The sequence below is a fragment of the Dendropsophus ebraccatus genome, chromosome 3, assembly GCF_027789765.1.
Source record: "Dendropsophus ebraccatus isolate aDenEbr1 chromosome 3, aDenEbr1.pat, whole genome shotgun sequence".
Classification (NCBI taxonomy): Eukaryota; Metazoa; Chordata; class Amphibia; order Anura; family Hylidae; genus Dendropsophus; species Dendropsophus ebraccatus.
In genome coordinates, this window is record NC_091456.1 from 2,631,066 (window position 1) to 2,640,413 (window position 9,348).

The window sequence follows — 9,348 nt, forward strand, 5'->3', positions numbered from 1 at the left end:
ATGGATGAAGGGAAGGGGGTGGATGATGGATGAAGAGAAGGGGGGTGGATGATGGATGAAGAGAAGGGGGGTGTATGATGGATGAAGAGAAGGGGGGTGTATGATGGATGAAGAGAAGGGGGGTGGATGATGGATGAAGGGACGGGGGGTGGATGATGGATGAAGAGAAGGGGGGGTGGATGATGGATGAAGGGACGGGGGGTGGATGATGGATGAAGAGAAGGGGGGGTGGATGATGGATGAAGGGACGGGGGGTGGATGATGGATGAAGAGAAGGGGAGGTGGATGATGGATGAAGGGACGGGGGGTGGATGATGGATGAAGAGAAGGGGGGGTGGATGATGGATGAAGAGAAGGGGGGGTGGATGATGGATGAAGAGAAGGGGGGGTGGATGATGGATGAAGAGAAGGGGGGGGTGGATGATGGATGAAGAGAAGGGGGGGTGGATGATGGATGAAGGGACGGGGGTGGATGATGGATGAAGAGAAGGGGGGTGGATGATGGATGAAGGGACGGGGGGTGGATGATGGATGAAGAGAAGGGGGGTAAATGATGGATGAAGGGACGGGGGGTGGATGAAGAGAAGGGGGGTGGATGATGGATGAAGGGAAGGGGGGTGGATGATGGATGAAGAGAAGGGGGTGGATGATGGATGAAGGGATGGGGGTGGATGAAGAGAAGGGGGGTGGATGATGGATGAAGGGAAGGGGGGTGGATGATGGATGAAGAGAAGGGGGGTGGATGATGGATGAAGAGAAGGGGGGTGGATGGTGGATGAAGAGAAGGGGGGGGTGGATGATGGATGAAGAGAAGGGGGGTGGATGATGGATGAAGATCTCCCTTTATCCCCAGATGATGGATGATGAATTGGAGTGATTGGAGATGGATGAAGGGGACAGATTGGAGTGGGATTACACAGTCTGGGGGGGGGGGGTGTATAAGGTATATATGTCCCTCAGTGTAAAACATTCTCCCCCCTGACTGTATAATTCTCTCCCATTATTGAAATTTCCCGGCCATCTGACTATTAACTGAATTGTCAGACAAACTATAAGCCCTGGTTTATAATCAGATTACCTTAAACTGAGTTATCAGCATTTTGTTTGTTTCGTCATTCTGATTTACTACAGGTCTATGATAGGAAACGTTATACTGCGGTGTGCCATCACAGGTGTTTTGTGTTTCACACCTGTCGTAAACGCTCTTTTCTCAAAGTGTTTTCTATATGAGCTCTTTTCTGTTGCGCAGCTGAAGTAAGCAAAGGGTTACTATTTCCTATATCTTATATACTTATATACACATTCGTTTCCATCACTCACAGGGTCTTTTACACATTCCTGTAGGAAGTAGTCACTTGGTGGGAGGAGGTGTAGCGTCAGGTCTATTCAGATACTCGTGGGAGAAGGACACACAGGGCAGACGTCCCTGCTGTAGCCAAGTCAGGGCCTGGCTCTGCCAGGTCCCTTGTCCGGGACAGTCTAACCTAGACACGTGTATAAAGCAACCAGAGACACTCAGTTCTTACATTCTATTCACTATATCGACTATGTAGTGCTATTCACTACAAGAGGGAGAAAGTCGGGCATAATCTTAACCCACTCCGAAAAACCACTTTACAAAGTGCAGGGCAGTTTCCTACAATACCAAAGAAACTAGCCTGGATAGAACAAAGATACCAGAAGGGCTACGTATTCTGTCTCGCAGTGCAAGTAAGCCCGGAACATTCTCGGACACTTAGCTTCACCCAGGTAACCACGGCTGAGGCTTCTATCACCCTAGTAGGACAAGTAGCTTGACACTGTAGGGCAGAAGGTGGTCAGACGTTGGTCTAAACATAGGTACAAATATCTCTCTTACTCTGACGTATTCTCCTAAAGTTCCGGCAGAGCATAGTGCTACATCTGGTTGGGACTCCCTTGACAAACTCCTCTCCTCTATGCTGCTCCACTCTACTCTCAACTATTCAAGCACCGCTACAACTACCTCTACTATATCCTGCTCTTCCAAGAATCTCCACAACACAAACCCAGTTAGGCACTGAACTCTGTATCAAGATTACCTATTTGCTGCCAAAGTGTTGTATATTGTTCAAAGACTGTACAATAAAGCTGTTCTATTTATTTCACTGGGACTCAGTCATCCTTTCCTCCGCACCAGCACCTATACACACTAGCCGCACTCCTTGGGTTATTTTTCCCCTTCCTGTGGGTGGCGGTACCGATAGTCCAGGTGGGTCAATTGCCACTCGTGACAGGAGCCCAAGGGACCCATCACAGCCCGGCAGGTCACCGACTATTTTGGGCAATACAGCCGGCCACAACACAAAGCAGGTACCAACACCATACCTGTGTGCTGGACTAGCACTGGCGCCACGACTATAACATCTCTGAGCTGTACAACTACACCGGCCAACCACCACAGAAGTGGCATCACCAGTAACACCTTAATACGTGACTGGTCGAGCACCACAATACATGTGAGTTTCTTTGCATGAGACAGAAGGATGGAAATGACTGTAGTTTGTGAAAATGTGAAATTTAAGTACAACGAAGATATTTCTGGAAATAATGAGCCGGGAGTTCAAATCCCATCCGTGCAGCTGCAGCCGCATCTCTGACATTTCCAATGACACACTATGTCTGCAATCTACTAAGTGCGCTCCTAACTCTGCGCTCCTAACTCTGCTCTCCTAACTCTGCTCTCCTAACTCTGCGCTCCTAACTCTGCGCTCCTAACTCTGCTCTCCTAACTCTGCGCTCCTAACTCTGCTCTCCTAACTCTGCGCTCCTAACTCTGCTCTCCTAACTCTGCGCTCCTAACTCTGCGCTCCTAACTCTGCTCTCCTAACACTGCGCTCCTAACTCTGCGCTCCTAACTCTGCGCTCCTAACTCTGTGCTCCTAACTCTGCTCTCCTAACTCTGCTCTCCTAACACTGCGCTCCTAACTCTGCGCTCCTAACTCTGCGCTCCTAACTCTGCTCTCCTAACTCTGCTCTCCTAACTCTGCGCTCCTAACTCTGCGCTCCTAACTCTGCGCTCCTAACTCTGCTCTCCTAACACTGCGCTCCTAACTCTGCGCTCCTAACTCTGCGCTCCTAACTCTGCTCTCCTAACACTGCGCTCCTAACTCTGCTCTCCTAACTCTTCTCTCCTAACTCTGCGCTCCTAACTCTGCTCTCCTAACTCTTCTCTCCTAACTCTGCGCTCCTAACTCTGCGCTCCTAACTCTGCTCTCCTAACTCTGCGCTCCTAACTCTGCGCTCCTAACTCTGCGCTCCTAACTCTGCTCTCCTAACTCTGCTCTCCTAACTCTGCGCTCCTAACTCTGCTCTCCTAACTCTGTGCTCCTAACTCTGCTCTCCTAACTCTGGGCTCCTAACTCTGTGCGCCTAACTCTGCTCTCCTAACTCTGCTCTCCTAACTCTGCTCTCCTAACTCTGCACTCCTAACTCTGCTCTCCTAACTCTGCTGTCCTAACTCTGCGCTCCTAACTCTGCGCTCCTAACTCTGCTGTCCTAACTCTGCGCTCCTAACTCTGCTCTCCTAACTCTGTGCTCCTAACTCTGCTCTCCTAACTCTGGGCTCCTAACTCTGTGCTCCTAACTCTGCTCTCCTAACTCTGGGCTCCTAACTCTGTGCGCCTAACTCTGCTCTCCTAACTCTGCGCTCCTAACTCTGCTCTCCTAACTCTGCGCTCCTAACTCTGCTCTCCTAACTCTGCGCTCCTAACTCTGCTCTCCTAACTCTGCTCTCCTAACTCTGCTCTCCTAACTCTGCTCTCCTAACTCTGCGCTCCTAACTCTGCTCTCCTAACTCTGGGCTCCTAACTCTGCTCTCCTAACTCTGCGCTCCTAACTCTGCTCTCCTAACTCTGCGCTCCTAACTCTGCTCTCCTAACTCTGCTCTCCTAACTCTGGGCTCCTAACTCTGTGCGCCTAACTCTGCTCTCCTAACTCTGCTCTCCTAACTCTGCTCTCCTAACTCTGCGCTCCTAACTCTGCTCTCCTAACTCTGCGCTCCTAACTCTGCTCTCCTAACTCTGCTCTCCTAACTCTGCTCTCCTAACTCTGCTCTCCTAACTCTGCGCTCCTAACTCTGCTCTCCTAACTCTGGGCTCCTAACTCTGCTCTCCTAACTCTGCGCTCCTAACTCTGCTCTCCTAACTCTGCGCTCCTAACTCTGCGCTCCTAACTCTGCGCTCCTAACTCTGCGCTCCTAACTCTGCTCTCCTAACTCTGGGCTCCTAACTCTGCTCTCCTAACTCTGTGCTCCTAACTCTGCTCTCCTAACTCTGCGCTCCTAACTCTGCTCTCCTAACTCTGCTCTCCTAACTCTGCTCTCCTAACTCTGCGCTCCTAACTCTGCTCTCCTAACTCTGTGCTCCTAACTCTGCTCTCCTAACTCTGGGCTCCTAACTCTGTGCGCCTAACTCTGCTCTCCTAACTCTGCTCTCCTAACTCTGCTCTCCTAACTCTGCACTCCTAACTCTGCTCTCCTAACTCTGCTGTCCTAACTCTGCGCTCCTAACTCTGCGCTCCTAACTCTGCTGTCCTAACTCTGCGCTCCTAACTCTGCTCTCCTAACTCTGCTCTCCTAACTCTGCGCTCCTAACTCTGCTCTCCTAACTCTGCGCTCCTAACTCTGCTCTCCTAACTCTGCTCTCCTAACTCTGCTCTCCTAACTCTGCGCTCCTAACTCTGCGCTCCTAACTCTGCTCTCCTAACTCTGGGCTCCTAACTCTGCTCTCCTAACTCTGCGCTCCTAACTCTGCTCTCCTAACTCTGCTCTCCTAACTCTGCGCTCCTAACTCTGCTCTCCTAACTCTGCTCTCCTAACTCTGCCCTCCTAACTCTGCCCTCCTAACTCTGCCCTCCTAACTCTGCGCTCCTAACTCTGCGCTCCTAACTCTGCAAGTCCCTTTTCTTTTTTTTTAAGCACATTGTCTTAATGCTGTCGGTGTGCAGGAATTATGTCATGTCGGTCTTGTTATTCTGCTGTGTGAGAATCGCTCTCTATATATAACCCATTGGATGCATCCAGGTAATGTGCCGCCATGAATCATCCCTCCGATAGGACAACGCTTGGGTCTAATTTCGAAGTCACAAAACTTTTCTCATTGGAAAAAGCTTTTCTTCTTCTAGTAACATCTCCTGGATCTTCTCCGTCTATTACAGAAGACTTTGTATAGATATAAGGTAATTATGTTACGGAGACAATATCATAATAATAATAATAATAATAATAACAATAATAATAATAATAATTATAATAAAAATTCTACTTTCCATGTAAAAAATGTATATGTACAAATGAGGAGGTGGAGGCTGGTGAAACCGCAAAAACTCCAGAAGAACATGGAATTACACTGCTTATATCTAAGGGAAAAGTTATTGCCAGGTTTCCTTAGGGCCCTATTCCACGGGACGATTATCGTTCAGATTATCGTTAAGTCATTCGAATCTAAGCAATAATCGTTCGGTTGAATAGCAGTTAACGATTAACGACCGATTGAGAAATCGTTGATCGTTTAATAAAACCTGGACCTAGTTTTATCGTTGCTCGTTCGCAAATTGTTCGCATTGAATAAGACGTTGTTTGGTCATTCGCAATAGCAACGACAAGACGACCGCAAGAACGATCATAAGTAACGATTATTGTCATTTCAGGTCTTTCACAATAGCGGTCGTTTGGATCGTTTATCGTTAATGATTACGCGAACGATAATTGTCCTGTGGAGTAGGGCCCTAAGTCTCTGATGTTGACTGCAGTTTGACACCTGGACACCTTTGTGTTCTGCAGCAGCTCAGCCCAAAATACAGTGTATATCATCCCCCTTACCTGAGTTGAATCGTATTCTTACTAATATGGTTATGGGGATCAGCGCACTTTTTACATGGTAACATATAAGGTCATGAGTGGTGTCCCACCACGGGTGTTGCTATTGGTTACACCCTTCGTAAAAGCATGTACTTTTCAGAGTAAGTGGTGATGTAGTAGTACCAGAGTTTTGCCACAATATGTCGTTACTACAAGTATGTATGCCTAGATATTGCACGGCTGTAGTACCCAAAGGGTTATTGTTTGTTTGTGTACCACATGGATCTGCACACCAATGAGAGTTCTTTCTCCTCTTCACCTATCATCTCTCTCTTTACTTCTGTATATGCTTTCCTCACCCACTCACAGCACACCTTACATGCGCTGTAGGAAGGAAGTCACATGGGTAGAGGAAGTGTACGGTTTTTTGCCTTTGGATTCTGTAGAGGAAGGACGCAAGCTAGAACGCTCTCCACTGCCGTCATGTTGGGCCCTGGCTCCTGCCAGGTCCCAAGTCTATGTTGTGCAGTCTAGGCGTAGACCAGAGCACATGCAGCTAGATACAGTATTCTTTCAAGTAACCTCACGACACACTATGCAGTGTTAAGCTTCCACTAGAGAGGACAAGTCAGGGATCAACCCAACCCACTCCGTGGACAAGGAGGAACACAGTGCAGGACAGTATCCACAAAGAACTAAAGAGCTGATCCGGATAGAGCAAAGTTGCTAGAAGCCTATGAACTCTATCTCTCAGCGTGGGTGTAAGCAGGGTACCCTCAGCATTCCGCTCATCCCAGGTAACAGGGTCTGTGGCTTGTGTCACCCTCTAAGACGGGTCACTCAACACTGGTAGGGCAATAGGTGGTGCAAAGACCAAAGAGTCAAAACACAGGCACAAGTATTCTCTCTACTCTTAAGTATTCTTCTATTTCTACCTCCGAAGTTCCGGCAGAGCACAACACTACATTGGGTTGGGACTCTCTTGTCATCCTCCTCTCTACTCTTCTGATCCTCTATTCTACTCCTCCTCCTCATGCAATTCAGTCCCTGGCAGGCTTTATCTGCAACATTGTAATTTCATTTTGATGCTGGGAGGGTTAATTACAGTGAGTTCGTTAGCAACTTGACCTCAGAATAACCCTCCCAGCATTAAAAAGAAGCTACAATGTTGCAGATACAGCCTGCCAGGGACTTATTTACATCAGCCGTCTCAGAAGGTAGGGGGAGACAGAGAGAAAAGCTCACACACAGATTTTTGTGTCTTCAGCAGAAAGCAGCAGCTGAGAACTGGGGGAAGGAGACTGAACAGAAAATAACAAGTATGGAAGGAATTGTTACTCTCACCTTGGGCAGAAACATATCAACAGTTATGTATGAGTGGAATACCCCTTTAAACATTGCATTTTGTGTTTACTCAGATGGTGTTTAATAAAAGAAATCTGTGAACATTGGAGAAATGAGGAAATTTGTCACCCAGTAGCGTCCTGTATGTCGTGTATTCCCCCATTTCTGTACAATCTCAGTGATTTGGATCTCACCATCTTCTTTCCCTTGAACACTAGAAGTGTGGAAGCTTCCGACACCATTGTTGTCCTCTCTTCAGGCCATTGTCTCCTCAAAGGTGGTCTACAAAGATTATGCTTAAAGGGGTAGTGCGGTGTGTAACATTTATTCACTAAATAACACACATTACAAGGTTATACAACTTTGTAATGTGTGTTATTTAGGTGAATGGCCCCCTTCCCCGGGTTCCCCCCACCACGGAAGTGTTGCTGCATTATACTTACGTGTTCGCTGTCGACTCTGGCCACCATCTTGTGTCGACAGCGTTATCGCTCCAGCCGTCCTCTGCCACCTCATCAGCTGCTCAGCCGCGATTGGCTGAGCACAATTTTAAAAAATATATCAATCATCCTGTCAATCATTCCATTTCTCCATGGACAGTAGTGGACGTTCATCAGTGGCATCAAATCAGCCGCCATATTGAGTAAATTTCTGAATTAATTGCTGTGTATTCGCTTCGCTCATTTATAGAATCGAAGAATTCTTTATTAAAATGTAAATTGGATTTATTGTTTGCATCTAATTTGCTGAGTATTTATATCCATATTAGCTAATTCCTTATTAATCCCGTCAATGTATTCAGCGTCCCCCCCCCCCCCCCCACGTGTTCCATCACTGGCCGTGGGTTTAGTCATTGTTATTATCTGCATTCTGGAGAAGTCATTATGACTGATCAGTCTGCGTATTAATCACCCCCCCCCCCCCCCGTACATATGACGCTACGATGTATTGTCGTGTTTTTATATATCGTTTCCTGTGAAGGACATTATGTGATTTATCATTTACATTACACGGTTTCTTTTTTTTACATAGTCGATGACTATTGGTTTGTGGTGCTGTTTTTTATGTTTTTATCTCCCAGTTTATAAACAGACACGAAAATCCGCAGAAAATCAAACGCAAAAAAAACCCCTGCGTGTGGTACAATTGCTGCAGGGTCGGGATGGGAGGGGGAGAGAGGAGGTGTTACAGCAGGGTCAGGGATGGGAGGGGGGGGAGGAGGTGTTACAGCAGGGTCAGGGATGGGAGGGGGAGGAAGGAGGAGTTACAGCAGGGTCAGGGATGGGAGGGGGAGGGAGGAGGTGTTACAGCAGGGTCAGGGATGGGAGGGGGAGGGAGGAGGTGTTACAGCAGGGTCAGGGATGGGAGGGGGAGGGAGGAGGTGTTACAGCAGGGTCAGGGATGGGAGGGGGAGGGAGGAGGTGTTACAGCAGGGTCAGGGATGGGAGGGGGAGGGAGGAGGTGTTACAGCAGGGTCAGGGATGGGAGGGGGAGGGAGGAGGTGTTACAGCAGGGTCAGGGATGGGAGGGGGAGGAAGGAGGAGTTACAGCAGGGTCAGGGATGGGAGGGGGAGGGAGGAGGTGTTACAGCAGGGTCAGGGATGGGAGGGGGAGGAAGGAGGAGTTACAGCAGGGTCAGGGATGGGAGGGGGAGGGAGGAGGTGTTACAGCAGGGTCAGGGATGGGAGGGGGAGGGAGGAGGTGTTACAGCAGGGTCAGGGATGGGAGGGGGAGGGAGGAGGTGTTACAGCAGGGTCAGGGATGGGAGGGGGAGGGAGGAGGTGTTACAGCAGGGTCAGGGATGGTAGGGGGAGGGAGGAGGTGTTACAGCAGGGTCAGGGATGGGAGGGGGAGGGAGGAGGTGTTACAGCAGGAACAGGGATGGGAGGGAGAGGAGAGGAGGTGTTACAGCAGGGTCAGGGATGGGAGGGCGAGGGAGGAGGTGTTACAGCAGGGTCAGGGATGGGAGGGGGAGGGAGGAGGTGTTACAGCAGGGTCAGGGATGGAAGGGGGAGGAAGGAGGAGTTACAGCAGGGTCAGGGATGGGAGGGGGAGGAAGGAGGTGTTACAGCAGAGTCAGGGATGGGAGGGCGAGGGAGGAGGTGTTACAGCAGGGTCAGGGATGGGAAGGGGAGGGAGGAGGTGTTACAGCAGAGTCAGGGATGGGAGGGGGAGGGAGGAGGTGT